Source organism: Ictidomys tridecemlineatus, chromosome 6 (assembly GCF_052094955.1).
Source record: "Ictidomys tridecemlineatus isolate mIctTri1 chromosome 6, mIctTri1.hap1, whole genome shotgun sequence".
NCBI classification, from domain to species: Eukaryota; Metazoa; Chordata; class Mammalia; order Rodentia; family Sciuridae; genus Ictidomys; species Ictidomys tridecemlineatus.
Genome location: NC_135482.1, coordinates 136,328,781 through 136,350,121, shown reverse-complemented (window position 1 = coordinate 136,350,121; position 21,341 = coordinate 136,328,781). Strand labels below are relative to the sequence as shown.

The 21,341-nt window shown below is 38.3% G+C and overlaps 1 protein-coding gene across 12 annotated transcripts in view; it reads right to left on the bottom strand.

Annotated features, from left to right (window-relative positions):
* Klf12 (KLF transcription factor 12) overlaps window positions 1-21,341 on the bottom strand; it is a 434,856-nt gene that overhangs the window by 336,405 nt on the left and 77,110 nt on the right. Inside the window, exon 1 of one of the 12 annotated variants that reach the window (XM_040281411.2) lies at window positions 9,052-9,121. The exons of the other annotated variants lie outside the window; for them this stretch is intronic. The gene's annotated coding sequence lies outside the window, so the exon portion shown is untranslated. Of the gene's footprint in view, window positions 1-9,051; window positions 9,122-21,341 lie in introns of those variants that run through there. 12 annotated transcript variants of the gene reach the window in all.

Below are 21,341 nucleotides of genomic sequence, written 5' to 3'. Positions count from 1 at the left end.
ATTTAAAATCAGTGTACTACGTGATGCGTCCACATCCATGTTCACAGTAGCCAAATTCACAAGCTATGAAACCAACCTGGGTGCCCTTCAACAGATGAATGGATAAAGAAAAATGTGATATATATACACAATGAAATACTACTCAGCCATAAAAAAAAAAAATAATGGGGCTGGGGATGTGGCTCAGCGGTAGCGCGCTCGCCTGGCATGCGTGCGGCCCGGGTTCGATCCTCAGCACCACATACCAACAAAGATGTTGTGTCCGCTGAGAACTAAAAAATAAATATCATTTGCCCATTAGCCGGTAAATAGATGGATCTGGAGACTATCATGCTGAGTAAAATAAGCCAATCCCCAAATACCAAAGGTATGTGGATACTAACCCACAATGGAGAAGGGGGGTAGAAGTTCAGTGGGTTAAACAAAGGGAAATGACTGGAAAGGGGAGGTGATAAAAGGAAAGACAATGGAATGAATCTGACACAAATTTACTAAATACATAAATGAATATACCATAGTGAATCTCACTATCATGTACATCCAGTAGAAAAAAATGTGTTTAAAGCCCTAGGGGTAAATGTCCAAAAAAATCAATAGAGAGAAGGCAACAGGGGGTGTGGGAAGGAAGGAAAATGAGAGGTACTGGAGACTGAATTAGTACAAGCTATACATGCTTTTATAATTATATCAAAATGGACTCTGACATGCATAAATAAAAAACCAACTGGAAAAAAAAAAGTACTCTGCGGTACTAAAAAAAAAAAAATTCAAAAGGTACTGAAGTGAGTCCAAGTCCAAGGATCCCCATGAGCACCAAGTTAATCAGCCCAGCCCACAAGGAAGTCATAAGCCCTGATGCAGTTTTTCAGGTCCTTTCCTGTGTGAATCACCACCTTAAAAAGTCAGGGGCCAGTTGAAGGTTTCTGACAGGAAATGTGCCCCCCCCTATGTGCAAATTCCCACGGTGGGGTAGCTGCAGGGCTGAGGCTGCAGCACCCGCAGGGCAAAAAGAACAGCAAGTAACACAGTGGGTTTCTGGTTTTTGTTTCTTTCTCTCTCTCTCTCTCTCTCTCTCTCTCAGTACTGGAGACTGAACCGAGGGGCAATCAGTCACTGAGCTATGTCCACAACCTATTAGTTTATCTAGGGTCTCACTGAATTGTTAAGGCTGGTCTAGAGCTGGAGATCCTCCTGCCTCTGTCTCCCCAGTAGCTGGATTACAGGCGTGCACCACTGTGCTTGGCCACGGTGCTTTTCTTAAATATAAACAAGAATAAAGCAGCAAGACAGAAAAAGACAATGGGGGAAAAAAAAGAATTGGTTTGAACAAAAATAGAAAACCACTGCATTACAATAAACCTAACAAGAACAGCCTATCTTACAGTTCACTGAGGAATTTGTGCAGAAGGCAATGAGAATTCAGAGTAAATCTATTCTCCTCCATATTTCTATGTCTTCCTCCCTAATCTCCTCCTCCTCATTTTCTCTTTAGTTCTCACAGTACCCTCCCATCACCTAATTATGCATTTCAAGGAAAACCCTGCCCATCTATGTCTGTTGATTCAACATGCCTACAGTTTGTCTTGGAGGAGGGTCGGGTGTCAGCGGCATATATCATCGTTTATAAAATAATAATATATGTTCTACAAATAAGAGAGAGAGTGCTAAGAAGGAAGATTTGTGCAGTTAGTTTTATAAAACTTAAGATTCCCCTAAGGCTATTTTTAAATGTGCATATAAGTACACGGTGGTTTCCATTTCTACATTCAGTGGGCCTCAAATAGTATGTGTTTAAAACCAAATGTTACTTAATTGAATACATAAGCCACAAATATATTTTTAAGGGTTTTTTTGGGGGGGAGGTACTTTTTTTGTTGTTTACTCTATCACTGTCTCTAAGTAGTTTAGATTGTGAGCACACAATCATCATATAAAAAGTCGACAATGAGACTAGGGCTACTGCACAGTGGTAGAACTCAGCCCAAGGGCCCAGGTCCAATCCTCTGGACAAGAAAGAAGAAAAAAGCCAGCAAATTCTATTAATAAATTTTTCTTGATATTAGTTCCATCAACATATAGCTTTATTTTACTTATACCAACATAGATCTTATGTGGAATGTGCTTCAACTTTTAAATGTCTATTAATATGATTTTATAAAGCATTTTGCTAAGTGCTTCAGGAAGTTAAGATATGAGGCAGGGGCTGGGGTTGTGGCTCAGTGGTAGAGCCCTTGCAAGCCCATGTGAGGCACTGAGCTTGATCCTCAGCACCACATACAAAAAAAATTAGCAAATAAAATAAAGGCATGTCGTCCAGCTACAACGACAAAAAAAAAAAATTTAAAGAAAGAAAGATATGAGACAAATAATATTACTCTATTAGAAGAACAGAACACTTTTTTGGTTATAAAAAAAGTGGCATCACATTACATGACCAGTTGAAAAGCTCTAGAGAAACACCCAGCAATAATGAATGACATATTTAAAAAAGGAATTGGCAATAATTATCACTAACATTAATAGTTCACATGCACTGAGTACTCACTTCCAGACACACTGCCAGACGTTTCCAACAATTCTCATTTACATAGTTCTCAGCAAAACACTACCAAGTTAAGTCCTTTTGGTAGCTATATTTTACACAGGAAGTAGTAAAACTTGGGTAGGAATTATACCTTGTCCAAAGGTACAAGAAAGTTACCTAACCAATAACAAATGGACCAGGTGCATCTAGCATTTGAAGTTCTGATGCTTTATTGCATACTTTTCCCAAATACTCATCTGTGTCTAAAAGGGACAAAAAAAATATTTAATAAGCCATATAAAACCAGCACTTTCACTTATATTTCTTTAATTCTGTCCCTGAAACAGAAGAACTACTACACTAAATGACAAAATTGTAACCATGACTGGTCATTTACAACATATTTCACTTTGTTTCTTATTAAAGGTTTTCAAATGAATTGAAATTTTTATCTTTAAGATCTTAAAATTGATACACAGATATTTACTGGTCATCATTTCTCCTAGGTCAGATTTAACTACAAGAAAAATAATTTGGCAAAGTATACTGCATCCGCTATGTCTTTACCTTCTTCTTTGGTGTCTAAGTCACCAGTGGTTATTTAGAGAATGTAATAAAGTGTCGGGCGATCTCAGGCACCCTCTCACTCTGACCATCTCTTTCCAGGCATTTCCAAGAGCATTTCATTCCACGCACCAGGAAACTTGCTTTCCAAGGTGAACAGCCCCTTCCAAATACCTCTTAGGCAGCTGGCTCCCTAATTAAAAAGTCTGGTGCCCTCTGAGGTAACCTTCATAGCTTCATCCCCTAAGACCTTTGCCTATGGAATTCCACCTGGGGGCGCTGGTGAAGGGCAGAGCCAGGGCCAAGTGCAAGCTCCAGAGAAGAGATACAGAAAGAAGGGCAGTGGCTGGGCCAGGGAGAACCCGATGCCCCCACAGGCTGCTCTGCACATTTGAAATTCTGTGCTTTGTCATATATAGATATGAATTTCCTCCATAAAAGCCCCCATTAAGTTATTTCATAGTTATTTCAGGTCAAATCTCTAGCCCAAACTGGGCACAGTGGTGCACACCTATATACCAGTGGCTAGGAAGGCTGAGGCAGGAAGATCCCAAGTTGAAAGCTCAGCAATTCACTGAGGTCCTAAGCAACTCAGTGAGACCATTTGTCTAAAATATTAAAAAAGGGCTGGGGATGTGGCTTAGAATTTGGGTTTAATCCCCTGTACCAAAAAATAAAAATGAATAAAACTTTCTGGTCCAGTTAAATACCAGTTTCTTTCATTAGAAAAGGGGTATGTTAAACCTTCCATGAGAAGTTCGTTCTTAAATACCTCGATGAGGAAGAGGGAAAGATCTGAACAGTTCCACTGCACCAGGAGAAACCTGGCTGCCCTTTGCTCACCTCCCACTCACTCTCCCAGCTTGGCCCCCTTCCAATTTCAAGAGAAAATAATCTTATGCCACAGACAGTATCTGAGCTACTCAGTGTCTCTGCTTAGACACTTACCGCAGACCATAAAGAATACATTTATATGTTAACGCAAGTCACAAAAGTAGCCTTCTGCCATATTCCTGTGTCTCTTTTGTTTAAGGTTGTAAGATTTCTCATTAAAATATTGAAATAGGTACTACAAGTATGACCTTCCAGATGAGGAAGATAAACATTTTGACTAATACCACAGATATGGAAGCAACGGTCAAACCAGAACTCAAATTACAATCTAATTTGAAACTCAGTTTTGAGCTGCTACATTAGACCTAATATTGTTAAATTCCAATTTCTACTTTAAAATATCTAAGCGTAACTATATGACAAAATATTTTTTTAAAGAATCATGAACCAATATGTACAAGGCACTGTGCTGTACTCTGAAAATAAAAATATGAATAGTCCAAGACTAGATAGGTTCATGGACTCCAATCATCTGCCATTCCTTTCAGATAGAAATCTTTAGGTCCACGGGTTCCCATCCTTCAACTTTTTCAAAATTTTTGCCCCCTTTTTCTCCACAATGTTTTCCTTGAATAAGTCACTTCTAACACTGTGAGTTTTAGACATGATTTAGACTTCATCCTGTAATTGATAATTTTTTTGTGTATGGATGCCCTCACATCTTAGCTAATCAAAAAAGGTACTGGGTCTTCTGTTTTAAATTACCAGTTGTATGACGATACACCATATATTGAGTTTCATGTAGGTTATACAAATCACATTGCCAGGGGGCGATCTCCAGCACAAGGAAGCAGATTAATCTTAATTCTACATGTATAAGAAAATATCATCATAGGTCCCCTTTGTTTTCTTGAGAGGAGGTATAGGCTCTTTCAATGTTAGGCTAAGCCACTAATTCAGTCCCTCTTTCTGTTCTTTATTTTGGGCAAATAATTAGAGATAATCCCCTTTGGGGATTACTATCAGAGGTGGGGAGCCATACTAAATGATGTCCAAAGCCCCCATTCAACATAGATTTTCTTAATTAAGAACCCTGGGCAGCGGTGTGCAGATCCCTGCTTAGACTAATCAAGTTCATAATTTCACACATTAAAATCTACAAAATGCTGTTCATATACTTACAAAAATAACAGTTTGAACACTGGAAGTAAAACCTGTGATATGTAACAGGAAATTCCAAATCTGCTAGGCATAAACTTTACTATGGGACTTTTCTTAATATTTCTATAGAATCTAAAGGGAAACTGGAAGTACACCAATACAATTACACCTTGTAGAAAGTTCTTCTAAGCACTTCAGATCTTCTGTGTAAACACTTCACAAGGGAAGCTGTATGATCTGGTCTCACTTGCTGCTCCAGGCCAACGGGCCAGCACTCCCTGAACCCATGTAGCCTCTGGCTCCTGTCCTGCACCTTTTGGTCTGTGCCAAGACTACCTGCTTGGAAAACATTCTTGACTCTACCTGCAAATTCCACTCACTTTAGAGCTCACTATCTCCAAGTGCCTGCCCAGTTACAGGTGAGTATTATTAACCTTACCTGTCTTACAAACAATTCTATCCTCCTGTCCCAGGACCTTGTTTTTATGTTTTCATTGGAACTTTTTATACTTTACTACCTAACCACACAGTCCCTTAAACATGGATCACCTCTTCCTGAGGATTTTTTTTCCCACAACCAGATCACTAATTCTGCATCTGACACTACTTCTCTTTCTGGCAATGTTCAGTATTCAGGAAATACTTGATGGCTAGTCAATAAAAATACAATTACCTTTATATAAAGTTATTTTCTTTGCTTTTCCAAGAAGTATTTAAAATTTTAAAACTGAAACATATGTAATCTTCAATTTTCTTTTTTATTTTTTAAAACTCCATTTCTTTTTATCTACCCTAAAAAGGTACCTTGGCAAACATCATTTTCTAATTTACCTAATAATGCCCGTGGCTCTTATTAAAAATGCCAACTGAATATGCTAATTATTTCTTTGTTTTTCATTTCCTCTTCAACTAAAACTTGACATGCACTGTGTACAAATTAAAACTAGGGCTGCCTGTGCTTTAAAACACACACACAATTAAATAACTTATTTAAAATTAAAACTGTTAATGAGGTAATTAACATAAAGCATTTAACAAAATATCTTAAAATTGTCATTTTAATGTTACGATGTAAACTTGATCTAAATGTTAGTGATCCACTTCCTTCACTTAACCATGCCTTTATAGACAAATTTCCATATCAGTAAATTCAAAACACTATGCTTTTAACAATAGCCCCATGCTCCTTCTATCAATGTGCCACATTTCTTTCTCTATTAGGGCAGCTTCAAAATTCTTAATTATAGCAACTATCTGGTGAGCATGACCAGTCAACTCTTTCCTCATATGCAAAATTACATTATTGGAATAAATCCCCATGAGTTAAAATTTCTCAGTCAAGGGAGTTTTTCGAAACGTTTAAATTCTCAATGTTTAAGATCCTTCCACACCAGGCACCGGTGGCACATGCCTATAATCCCAGTGGTTCTGGGAGCTGAAGCAGGAGGAGCCCAAGTTCAAAGCCAGCCTCTGCAATTTAGTGAGTCCCTAAGCAACTCAGCAAGACACTGTCTCTAAATAAAATGCCCAAAAAAAGGCTGGGGGTGTGGCTCAGTACTTAAGTGCCCCTGGGTTCAATCCCCAGTATCAACAAAACACAACAACAACAAAGATAATTCACACTGCTTCATCAGATATTCAAGTATATTTACCACACCCTCATTCCCAATAGCTGGGGTGGACAATCTTCCCCAAATTGATAGCAGAAAATACACAGTTTGATTTCAATTTGTATTCTGGACTACCAGTCAAATTAAACATCAGTTTTTGCATTTATTGGTCATTGGCATGTGATCCTCTGTGAAGTTCCTGTTCAGATATAGTCCTATCTTTATGTTAAAGCAGGTGCCTTACTCTAGAAAGGTGTCTTCGTGAAAAACATTTTCATTGTAATGTATTATAATCTCTTCTAGTTTATGCTTTGTCATTCAATTGACAATTTTTATTATCAAGGTATGTTCGAGTTTTAAGTTGTCAAATATATCAACTTATTTCTAAGTTATGATTTCTGGATTTGGAGTCTATGTTTGAAATTTCTTCTCTGCTTCAGATTTGTAAAAATAGCCACTTAAATTTTCTTTTGTAACCTGTGTACTCTACTCTGAATCAGGGGGGTTTGGTTTTTGATTTTGGGATTTGGGGGTGCTGGGCATTGAGCCCAGTGTACCGCTTGTGCTTGGCAAGTGCCTGGCACTGAGCTACATTCTATGAGGCAAGTACTAAAGAGACACATTCAAAATCTTAAGGGATGGCTTCTGAAACTATGTCAAGTTTGGACAATCCACAACACCGAGGAAACCAGAATCCTAGATGAACAGAAGAGGCTTTCGTAAGCTTCCAGAGAACACTGTCAAAAGACCCATCCCATAAACCAGCATAATAGTGTCACTATTTTAGCAATTAATTCTTATTCTAATCCATATACCTCTCTCTTCTGCTCTCCAGGTTTCTTCATCCCCTAGCTCACTTCACACCAGTATTCAAAGGTTACTTCCTCAAGGGAAGATAGCTTCACCAGGTCCCTATCACCTACACCCCCCAAGATTGTTTCCTTTGACAGCAGGACTCAGTTGGAAGTACATATATAATAGATGCTCTTTGATTTACAAAAATATGGTCAAGCCTGACCCATTTATCATATTGAAAATATAATATGTTGAGAGTGTGTTTAATACACCTAGCCTTCCAAATATCATCGCTGTGCAACACGGTGCCCTGAAAAAGCACGGGTTGCTCACCATCCTGGTTCTAGGCTGACTGGGAGCTGCAGTTCACAGGGGCTGTCTAGCATCACAAAATCATATGTTACTGCCTACAGCTAGTCCAGAAAAGATCAAAATGCAAAATATGGTTTCTCCTGAAAGTATATCCCTTTCACATGATTGCCAAGTTAAGAAAAATCATAAGTTAAACCACTGTAAGTCAGAGAATATCTGTATTTCTGTATTAACTATGTGAACTGTGGCAGGTATGGCGATTATTTTTGATACTCATTGCAGGAGCTGTCACCTAAATAGATGCTCAATAAGGAAGGGAGGAAGGCTGGATCATGGTATAGTTTTTGTTTAATTCACATTTGGTTTTCCTAAGAAAAACAAAGTCTGAATGAAACCAAACAAAAATCTACGGAAGTAATTAATCTTTTCCTCACAAATTTTTAAGAAAAGCTAAAGTGGATTATAATCATCCTAAAAAAAAGAAAAGAAATCTATTCTTAGTAGTTTGAAAGGGGAATGCATTTTTCAACCTTAAATGATGTGCTGCATTATTTCCCCATCATATCATGTTTCACATGAATGTGTTAGTATCAGCGTCTTTTCAGATACTCTCCAGTTTAAAATTGCACACACAAAAAAATTCAACTTGATTTTCAAAACTGGTAATCGACTAAAAACTCACATCTTTCTAGGATTTTTCAATCTAGAGACCTTTCAATAATCATTACTTTTTATTTAGAACTTTAACATAGAACAGGGATTTGTAATCATGCAAGAAACTCAACTTGAATAACAATTCTAGTAAATGGAAGGACTTGATCCCAGGACATCTGGCCCTAGGCAGTGCACACCTGGGCCAACCAGCACTCAGCCAATCCCCAGCCCCTGTCTCCCTGAAAGCATCTGTTGAACAGGTTCAGCACTCAGCAAGTCGTACAAAGCATGTCAAAACACTGTCTTCACCAGTTTCCCTCCAATCACTTCTGTAATTTAAAAAACATACTCTTGTGCTAACTACTCTATTTATTCCATGGCCTATTATTTTGCATTACTAGAAAATCTATTTTTCTCCAACTTCTAGATAATTCCTTAATGAAATTTAGTTTTGCAAAGGCTGTTTCCTCCCTGCCCCAACATCCCACAGTACTTAATGTAAGAGTTAAAGATTGATTGTTAATAAACTGGAACAAGGATGTTATGTTCCCAAAAATGAAAAACAAGCTATTTTTAAAGGCCTTGCCTGACACTCACCCAGACTCCTCATCTGGGCGCCCACCCACAGGCTCCCAGGTCCGATGGCAGGGCACACACCAGCACCCTTGAACACTACAGATGAGAACACTGCGTTCTGGGGACAGGCTGAAGGTCTTTAAACCTGAGGAGGTGGAAGACTTTTCCTACCCCAAGGACAGGGGAGTGTGGCCTTGATGGTTTTCTTTGCAAAAACAGGTTTTTCCAGCTAGCTTCTGCCCTAACAGCAGCACCAGGGTGGGACAGGAGACTGCAGGGAGAAGAGAAGAAAGTCAGTCAGCAGGGAAAGGTCCTCTCACTCCCAGTGGTGAAATTCCCAGGACCCCTGCATTGTTTGAAAGGCCAGCACCATGAAATGTGAAAGAGTAAATCAGAGAAGAGAATACAGTGACAGAGCCTTCTCTCCCATATCAACAGGTTGCATTTTAACATATTTGTAACCCAAGCATAAACTTTGCCATTTTGTCTACTTTTATCTTTTTTTGGTATGTGTGTGTATGTAGCATTTTATTATTATTTTTTAATGATTTTTTATTTATTTTCATTATAATTCTTAATACACCATTATACAATAATTTATCATATCTCTGATTATATATAAGGTATGTTGACACCAAATTCACATCTTCATACATGTATTTTGTAAAATGAGAGTCTCCTTTCAACATCCATGCTACTTGTATTTTTGTGATACGAAGGATTTTCATTTTCAAAAAAATCTGAACTACCGCTTACAAAAAAAAACCTGTCTGAGCACCTGCTTTCCACTTCTATGTCAAGATTCCTCTTTGCTCCTATAAACACAGGTGATTCTATAGTCAACCCAGCCTGCTGTGGTCTCCCCCAGAGATGGATTTCCATCCACAGGGTCACATGTTCAGATACTTGTAAGCCTGACAATTGCTTCCATCTTTACAGCCTCAATTTTGCCCAGACATCCATAGTCACACCGATTAAAACCTGCTGAGAATTCCAATTTATTGCACATGAGTCTGCATTCATTTTCTGCTTATTTTGATCATATTCTAAGATGTACTTGTCAATATTTAACTCATTAATACTGTGGATCCTGACTTTAAAAGCATTCTACTTACTTTTTGCTATTTTGTGCATTTTCTAGGTAATAAGTGTAACATGGGGTGTCTAAGTTCTGATTCATGAGAATGGACTTCCATGGTGATAACTCTGACAATCCCTAACTCTACAAAACCAATTGTAATATTTTTTTATTCAAAAATATGTAAAGTCATTGTGGATGAGGGATAATAGTCATAAATGAATGGTCAACAATTACAATTACTGCTGCTCTTTTCCTGGACATAAACATCGTATAATTATTTTACACGCCAGAGTTAAAGCCTAAGTTAGTGCAAAGTCAGGAATATTAAAATCCTGTTAGAGGGAGGATGGGTAAACTACGACAAGGAGCCTTGTACTAATGGAACCCCATATATGTAAGAGGTGCACCTTGACTCTGGTAGCTACCCAAATCTATACATGTGACAAATTGCATAAATTACACACAAAAGCATATAAATCTGAGTACATGTAAAACTAGTGGAAAAATGTGTGAATTACTCCAATGTCAACTTCTCTTGAATACTGTGCTATAGTCATATAAGATGCTAATATCAAGGGAAACTGGAAGGGAACAGGTTAAGAGATCTTCCTGTAGTTGGGAGCAAGGGTGGAAAGAATTCCTTTTAAACTTATATTTCAAAACAATTTTTTGAAAAAGAAAGTCCATCCATTACAAACACCATTTGCTAAACATGCATACATACATTTAGCCCCTCACATATCATTCCATCTACATTTATTAAGCATGTACTCTTGCCTGACACTGCTCTGCATGCTGGGGCTACTGACACAAGGCAATGTAAGCTTAGATTCTGGGGCGGCCACAGTCCAGCTATCCACCACAAACATCACTGCAGGAGGGAAGAAGAGGTGTGCTTGTACTCCACATGGGAAGGCACATGTGAGCATTGGCAATGGGGCCCTGCATCACAGTCACACTCTGCATTAAAGAAAATACATTTGCCAATCACCATTCCATTCACAAAATAAATGATTATATGTGACTACCTTAAAATAATCATATTAACCTGAGGTCCACTAAGGTTCACATCATTAAAATCTCAACCCTGGGGAAAACATTTTGCTGAAGTTATTTCTAATATAAGAGAAATGTTCAGTAAATTAAGGAGACTGCTTTCACAGGAAAGGGGGTTGTGCTCGACTTCAAAAGCTCAATGTTTCTTTTAAATTGCTTTTTGTGATACATCTTTGGAAATGTTGAAATGTTCAAACTAGATTTACAGTTCAGCTTAGAGCATGTATAACTGAGGGGCGAGAACTTTCTGGGAAAAAAAAATGATTTTTGTTATTAAACTTTAAGCATCTATCACTAGTGAAATAACTAACAGGAAACAGGTGTTACTACTATTTCTTTAAAACATAGCTATGGATTGACTTTGCACGGTATGTGCTTTCCTTCGAAGGTTTTATAAGCAAACAATTTCATTTTATATTAATATGTAATCTTCTATTTAAGAGATCCTCTCTCTGTGTTTTGATGAGTTTCCAATTAATAAGATCATGATACTTTGATTTTTAACTTACTGGTGTTCTGTAAACCAGCTTTAGACAGAACTCTGGGTTCCCTTATAACTCTAATACTGTATCTGAAAAGTGCTACTCAAAAACATAATTCTGCAATTTTTTTTTAAAAAATGGCATTATTGTACTCCGACCTCAATAAAGACTTATAAAACTGATTAGTTTTGGAAAAATGGGGGGAATAAAGTACTAATATTAGGCTTCAAAAGTTTAGTACAAGTAAGATAAAAATGGAAATTCTGCATACACCTTAGGCCTCAGCTCAGATGATCAATGGCCTCAAAATGACAGAGGCAAGATAGCAACCTCCACTGAGCTGTCCCAGGGCACACAGGACCATCTAGTAAATGCCTCCCTGTTTGCATACATGAGGGACCATCCAAATATTCGATATAAAAAGTGCCTTCCAATAACATATGGCTTGTCCAAACACCAAACTGCTGACTGACTTGAGTGCAGTGTGAACAGACATTCTAGCTGAAGCATTCAACTATGGAATAACATATAAGTGGTAAAGAGATATAGGCCTTTGATTCAATATCAATTGTCATCCAAACATCAAGACTCTCAAAGCTTTATTCATCAGGTCAACAGTTATCTACCACCAACTTACTAATAAACAGGACAAATAAAATAGCCACAGACCGTGAGAATAATTCCGCATTACTTCCTTTTTTTTTTGTTTTGTTTGTTTGTTTGTTTTTTAAGTCTACCACATACCAGGAAGAGTGCCAAGTGCTAGGGATGCAACAGTCATCCAAAGCAGACAGGATTGTGTCATCCTGAGGAGCACCTGTGAGGAAGCAAGACACCATGGTCCATGCTGCTTATGTAGGGAACAGAGAGGACTGTGCAACAGACAGACCCATCCGCCCTGCAAAGACTGAGGCTCCAGTGGATGCAGGCAACACCTGCAATCCTGGTCCAGGCCATAGGGATTCCAGGGGCCTCTAGGAGACTCATGCCAAGAAAGTTTGACTTCAACACTATATACTCAGTGCCAATATCAGTACACCCACAAATGTTCCCCTTTCCATTTTCCTAAGATTAACTAAAAGGCTCCTGTGATGCTTCATTAAATACACTAAATATATTACACAGGATAGCTATTGGCACAGACAGGCATTTTCTCTACAACTTATTGAAGGAGTGTCCCTCTCCTTCAACACATGCCCTACCGACAACATTAAGTCATACAAACCAGCTTTTCAACTGCAGAGGTCACCAAATGTTCATAGCAATTGTCCCAATAATCTTTGCCACAGCTCAGCTGGCTAAGAGGAAAATCAGCTCTTCTGATTTTGATCCACCCTCACCAGAGCCTCCTCCACTTCAGTCTGACACTGTCCTCGACCGACCCCTCATCCACCCAGACCTTTCCCATTCTATTAGTCGCCAAGTCCCACGAATTCTATCCAGAATGACTCTAAGTGATTTCTTCTTTCCCATTTGTGCTGCAATAACAATTGTCCAGAATGGCATTAAATAAAACCCATGACATAACCCCAAACTACAGCTCTAAAATTATTTCCTCCCACCTATGTGCCTTACCCAACAATCACACCTGTGCACACCACTTTTTCCTCAGCACCTGTGCTACTCCTACCTTAAATACAAGTGGCAGAAAGAAATCCACAACCTAGCTCTCAACCAACTTCCTCAGAGAAATTTCCTTCTAATTACCTCTGCTTTCTCTGAACCCCCCACAATGCTTGGCACCACTCATATGGTCTCATAAGAGTTACACATGAGTATATTTTTTATGGAAGTGTTAATGGAAAGGAAGACTCACCTGGCCCACCCAGTTCAAAGATGTCCCTTATTTGACATTCTGTGATAACTGTGCCTAAAGTGAGACACTGTACACAGGATGTGGTTAATAAGTATTAATCCAAAGGCAATGACTTTGAATGCTCATGTTGATAGGGATTTGTTCTCAAATGCAAGCACTACGTAAAATAGGGACTTGAATAGTTTAATTTATTGTGGCAACCATTCTTTTCAGAAACTCATTATCAAAATCACCAACACCCCAAAGCTCAACTTAATGAAAGAGGAATCCAAAATTAAAGACAATGGTGATCCAGTTCCCCAGATTACAGATTTTTACACACACACACACACACACACTCAAAAGAGGGTTAGAAAAACCTCAGAACAGAAAAGTTTTTCAAAAACTCTTCAGTAGGTATGCATTGATCTACAACATGCTATTATGTATACATGGGCAAATTGTTATATAAACTCCCTGTGCCTTAATTTTATCATCTGCAAACTGACAATTACGATTTTACCTCTTTCATAGATAACATGTGTAAGGCTAAGTGCTATATGTTTGAGATCAATAAAATCTTCTACAATGCTTATGTTTTAATCAAAATCTAAGGTTAACCAAGAATAAGGTTATCTACTGGTTAATTCCCACTCCCTTGCTGGGGTTCGAACTTGGGGACTATGTTTGCTAGGCAATTGTTCAGCCCCCTAACTATACCTCCAACTCTACTAATTCTTAATAGAAAAAGTCTCAAGTGCAATTAGCATGCAGACTTGATCCTGAACATGTATCTGACCTGTTAGCCATTTCTCCCTGCCAGGCAGTACTCCATGTTTTTATTGTCATAAGGATATCAAAAGGTCGAAATGCCCCAAAGACTGCAAAAAAGAATCAAACCCAGAACAGTAGCTGCTTTGACTCAGCTATGTTGAACATTGCTGGAGTTAGGGCCACGGAATCCTAGTTACAATCTGAATTGACTGAAAGACTTAATGGATTGCTGAGTCTTAACATCAATTAAGTAAGACTTGATAAGTATGTCCAAAAGGGTAATAAAATAATTCAGAAGGTCCTCATAAATATGTAACATTAAATATTTGCAATGTGTCATTCAATCAAACAGATAAGATCTATGCTTCAGAGAACAGGAACTCATAAAGCATTTGAATGAATATGAGGAAAGCATTAACTGAGGCAAAATTAAAACTGAGATGGCACAATGAATCTTGATGGGCAGGAAGCCATTCCAGTGCCTAGACATCCCAAGAGACAGCACAGTAGGAAGAAACCTAGAAAATAACAATCAGAGATTGAAGGAAGAAGATTCATCAGGACCTTTCACAAGATTACCCAAATTAAAAAGAAAAAAAAAAAGATGAAATGTAAAAAATGATTCCACACATGATAAGTAAGGTCTGACTAATTGACTGAAAAACCTCTTCATAAGGTTAAACTGAGGTTCCCTTCATGAAATATTATTTTTTCATTAAGTCTGTAAACTTGAAAGATTGGATAAAATAAGGGTCTAGCACTACTCAAGCTTTTCTAATTATCCCACTAATGGCCAGAAGGAAAATAAAATTAAGACCCTCATTCTCTGACAGATTAAATTGTTTCAAACATAAAAAATTCATGCACTCAAATGCTTCAAAGGAACAGAATATGTGTAGTGATGACTAAATGTGGGGACGGGGAAGGAGGACAAGGATAAGATAATTCACAATAGCTCAATCTCAGGTCATTCTGTCTGGGATATCAAAAGTAATGAAACTGAGACAGCTGCAAAACTCATTCCAATTCCCCGCATTTAACACACATCAGTGGAAAATGGATCTCACTGGGGAGCATGTGCATGGTGTGAGTGTGTGCAGACATGTGTATGAGCACTCTCTGGGCCATCAGTATGGTTTCACTAAGAGTAAACTAGAAACATACAGATCTTGATCCTTGACTATGGCAACCAGTTAAAACTACTAAGTTCCCATCTCTTAAAGAGTGCTGATTAATGAGTACAAAGGGATAAAATAGCATATGACTGAGTTTAAATTCTTCCGTTAGAAAGAATTCCTTAAAGAAAGTCTGTTTCTCTCTAATCAATATTTGTGTTTTCAATAAAGACGTAAATTGCGAAAATTGGACAATGAATCTAGTTTTAATAAACTGGCAGGTCTTCAAAGCAATTGCTGTGTGGGTTGAAAGAAGAGTAGGAGAGGATTAAACCATTAAACACTCCTAAAGCAGTCTATTTTTACCTTCAACCCTGTAGAGAATTCTGTATCTTTTCTTATTGCAACCTACCAACAACATATGATACTCTAACAAACCATTTTTATTTCTCTGCCTATTTGGGAAAACTGGAAAAAAAAACACCAGAAAGAATGATGTGTTCAATCAATAACTTCTCCTGTCAGAGTATTAATAAAAACATTCTTACACCTTGCCCTGACATGATTGACTCAAAGTGCCCAGGAAAACAAACCACCTTGCAAACGTATCAGAGAGAAAAGGCTTTCAATCCTACCCTGCAAGGGAATGAATAGGAAACTAACCAGAAATAAGACCCCTTATTCCATACTCTGACCACAACCATCCCCACCCTCTTCCTTTACTAGTATTGCCATCTGAGATGTCTCCTTCTGCATCCACCAAATGGGATAATAAAAATTCCTGTCTTGCAATGCCTCAGCAGCAAAGAGCACATCCAGCACCCAGATCTTGGTTTCTAACACCATTCTCCAATGGGAAGAACCAGGGCTCCTTGCAGAAATAACTGATTCTAGGATTGGGGCAAGAGATTTGCAAATGATTATGAAGCATCTTGTAGTACCAGAACGTACAGAAGTACTTTTTTTAAAAAAAATTATTATTATTTTTTATTTATATATGAAAGCAGAATGCATTACAATTCTTATTACATATAGAGCATAATTTTTCATATCTCTGGTTGTATACAAAGTATATTCACACCAATTCGTGTCTTCATACATGTATAACAATGTCCATCACATTCCACCATCATTTCTAACCCCATGCCCCCTCCCTACCCCTCCCACCCCTCTGCCCTATCTAATGGCAATATGTCAGGATACAAAAATTATTAGATTAAAATCCACAGAAGAAAATAAACATTCATGGGTCCATACTGATACACAAAAACAAACAAAAAAAAGATTTGATAAATTAAATAGATAAGGAAAAGGGGCAAATCTTAATAGCAGGATCCCCAATAATTTATGTATGCACTTCACACTCAGAGATGGGACCTCAATCCCCACTTCTTAAATGTGAATTCTACACAGTAACCTCCCCCCAAGGACTACCTTAAGGAAAGGATATAAGAGAATATCTCTACACGGGAAAAGACTGACACCCTTTTTCAGGTGCGTAAGAGTAGTAAGTCCATTGGACAGTATCTACTCTAGATTTGATGTAGTGAGCACAGCACTTCACCCTGTGGTCCTCCTCTCTAAAACCCACCATCCAGACTAATCATGAGAAGAGCATGAAAACCTCCATTGAGAGAAATTCTATGAAAACACCTGTCAGTGTCCCTCAACACCGTCAAGCTCATCCAACACTAGGAAGTCTGACCCTGTCACAGGCTGGACAGAAAGATGTGATGTGGAGCTGGGCAGGGTGGCGCACACCTGGAATCCCAGCAACCCTGGAAGCTGAGGCGGGAGAATTGCCAGGTTTGAGGACAGCCTGGGCAATTAGGGAGACACTGTGTCAAAATAAATAAATAGGGCTGGGGTTAAAAATAGAACGGTAGAGCCCTCACCTAGGAGGTGCAAAGCCCTGGGTTCAATCCTCAGCCCACATAAAAATAAAATACATGTATTGTGCCCAACTACAACTAGAAAATAAATATCTTAAAAATAAATAAATAATAATAGGGATATAGCTTGGGTGGCAGAGAGCACCCCTGCATTCAATCCCCAATACTAAGGGGGAAGAAAAGTAAATGTTATGTGATGTGCTCGATTTTGAAACAGAAAGGGGACTTTAGGTAAAAAAAGTAAAGAGATCCTAATAAAGTATGAACTATAATTGAGAAATAAGACCTCCATATGAGTTCACTAACTATCACACACACACACCATCCCAAGGTTAGATGTTAGTAGTGGGGGGACTTGGTAGAGAGCATGTGGGAGCTCTCTGTACTACTATCTTTGCAATTTTTCTGTAAATCTACGACTTAAAAAAAAAAAAAACAGCTTATTTTTAGAACTGCCTGCCTTACCTTCCATGTAAGGTTAAATTTTCACAGGCTACACCACCTGTACTGTATTAATAAACAAGTGAATATATTTTTCTATTGTTTAGGAAGAGAAAAAAACATACTCCATTTTAGTTTGGGGAGCTATCAGGAATTTGTTTTTCCATTTTAAAAATAAAAGCCACTGGATGGGGCTCTCAGGATCACAGGAGAAAAAGTCATTTGTTAGGAGATTACAAATCAGAAATGAATCACATAAGGCGTCCCTTTCTCAGCTGCGGTTGAGACAGTTTACTTAGATATATGGTAACCACTCTAACAGGAATGCTTAGTAATTACTAACAAATGGTCTCCATTCAGAAAATATGTGATTTTTAAAAAAAAAAAAAAAACCACAGATATTTTTATCTGATAATCTTACTGATTTCTGTAAAGACAAATATTTTGTGATTTCCTTATTTCATTATTATATGTATCAACTTTACCTTTTATCTCTTTAGTATCATTGATTTGATAAATTATTAATTTTAACATTCATTGCTTTTATTGCAAAGAACTGAAAAACAAAGGGAAATTATCAAGAAATTAACATATGTCGATTTTCACTTTATTTTTTTTATTTATTCATTGGTACTGGGGATTGATCCTAGGGACACTTAACCACTGGGCCACATTTTTTTGTTTGTTTTGTTTTGAGACAGGTTCTCCATAAGTTGCTTAGGGCCTCACTAAGTTGCTGAGACTGGCCCTGATCTTGTGATCCTCCTGCCTCAGCCTCCCAAGTGGCTGGGATTATAGGCATGCACCACCCTGCCTTACTAAATATTTATTTTTAAATCACAACAATATGAAGCCTAATTGTATATAACATAATTGGACACATGTCTATATTCCCATCTTCTTTTCTGAAACAATCCTCCTTCATTCCAGAGAAATTCTGCTAAGTCCACAGGCCTAGGTCATTGTATCCCTTTAGCCTATACATCAGCAGTGACCGTAGGAAACAGCCAAGCCCATCTGACTATTCTCCCCTGATCACCTTGACTGGCTCAGGAAGTGGGAGACCAGACCAAGTGTGAAGTGATCAGAAGAGTGCTTGCTCTATCTCTGAAAATATGGGACATCTTTATGAAAGAATTTGAGGCAGTCAGCAGTTACCCTGCTGCTACATTTTGACAGCCTGTGTTAAAAAAAAAAAAATGGGTAGGGTAGAAAAGGAGTACTAAGGATACTATTTAAATTGCTACATGCAGTGGTACTTAACCAGCTTCCCCTCATTGACCTTCCAGTTCTACCAAACAATAAACTGTAAACCCTTTGGGGGATAAGGGAGTTTGAATTGGGGATCAGATAGGATTAGCATTATCTGCAAGGCTGTGGAGATTCCTTAGAAAACTTGGAATGGAACCACCAATAGGACCCAGCTATGCCACTCCTCAGGCTATACCCAAAGCACTTAAAATCCGCATACTACAGTGATACAGTCACTGTGCATCGCAGCTCAATTAACAATAACTAAACTGTGGAAACAACACAGATGCCCTTCAATAGATGAATGAGTAATGAAACCGTGGTATATGCACACAATGGAATATTACTCCAAATAAATGAATGGAGCTGGAGAATAACATGCTAGTAAGCCAATCCCAAAAAGCCAAAGACCAAATGTTCTCTCTGATAAGTGGATGCTGATCCATAATTGGGGGGGGGAGACTTTGAGTGGGCAAAGAGGAGGGAGGTGAGGGTGGTGGCATGGGAGCAGGAAAGATGGTACATGTATGACTGCACATATGGTGTGACTCATGTATACAACCAGATAAATGAAAAGTTGTGCTCCATTTGTGTACAATGAATAGAAATGAATTCTTCTGTCATGTATAACTAATTAGAACAATTTTTTTAAAAAATGGACTAACTGTAAGGACCAGCAAATTTTTTTTCCACAAAGGACAGTGGCATAGGCATCACTGAGGTTCCTCGCTGTCAGTCAGCGCAAAAGGTGAGGTAGTGAAAGGCTGGTGTGGAAGTTGTGCTCCTGATCATACAAAACCACGTGTATTCCAGCCCACAACTTCCCCAGCCCTAGGGTAGTACGCTATCCTCATGGTGTCATATGGCAGCTGGACCTCCAGTCATCACGTTCACATTCCACACAACAGAACTGAATGAAGGAAGAAACAGGGGGCCAAGAGGAATGCACCAGGTAACTTTAAAAGTGGATTCTTAGAACCTAGATGCCCATTAACAACGAATTTTAAAAAACTGTGGTATATATACACAATGAATATCTCTCAGCATTAAAAGAGAATAAAATTATGGCATTGAAGGTAAATGGATGGAGTTGGAGACTATTATGCTAAGCAAAGTAAGACAATCCAGAAAACAAAACACCAAGTGTTTTCTCTAATTAGTGGATGCTGATCTATAATGGGAGTGGGATGGGGGCGGGGAGAATGGAGGAACTTTGGTTTGAGCAAAGGGGAGGGTGAGGAAGGGTTGGGGGACGGGTAGGAAAGATGATGGAATGAGATAGATATCATTACCCTAGGTATATGCATGAGTGTACAAATGGTGCATCTCTACATCATGTACAACAAGAGAACTTAAATGTTGTGATCCACTCCATTTGTGTACAATGAATTAAAATGCATTCTGCTATCATGTACAACTAAGAACAAATAAAAAAAGAAAAAACAAGTACGTTCTTAGAAGTAGCTACACTCCAGAGCCATTTACACCTCACTGACTAGAACTTATCTGGCCACATCTAGAAACCCAAAATGTCATCTTTACCTGGAGCATCCATACACATAAACAGAAATCCTGTTATCAAGAAAAGGAAGGAAGGAAAGAACAAGATACTGAGGTACAATCACCCTGACACAGCTGAGTTTCTAGTAAAACTAATACAAATCATATGCTACATAATGTTACTTAATTATTTTTTTAAACTTGAGAACTGTAAGTCATTGAATCATTCTAGTAGTTATGTCTGGGTGAATCCCACATAGCCAATGACACATATACTTAGAGGCCAGCAATATTAACCACAGACCAGCTTGGAGCTACCAGGAAGCTGCAAGGGAGTCCAACCAGAGACTGCAGACTTTATTAACATGTACAATGAAAAAAAAAAAAAGATGTCATTTAAAAAAAAAAAAAAGACTATGCTCAGAGCAATAGCAAAATCTTCACAGAAACAAAAATGATGAGGAAAAAAATAGCAATAAGTAAAAGAATGGGAAGACAATGACATGTTCTTTCAGAAAGTAAAACAAAAGACAGAAAATAGGAGCAAAATAATAAAGAAAATTGAAATCACAGCCCAGGAGAGCCAACACCTGAAATATGGAAGTCAAAAGAGAAAAAATGTAGACCAGGAGAGCATCAGCCTGAACAGCGCCCCCCCCACCCCCCATCCCAGACTCCCATCCTCAGAATTCAGATCAGATGATGAAGTTTCACAATAGGTCTGTTGGGAGGAGACAGCACCCCAATCCTCAGCATGTTCCTCTACAACTGTTTACCATCTTACTGCAACACTTAAATCAATGTGGATAACAAGAGATTTCCATATCTCAAAAAATCCCCTAAAAGTAAAGATTTAAGGGTACCAAATGATTGAGACCACCGAGTATCTGGCAAAACTTGAAGAAAACAGACCCCAAAAAGGCA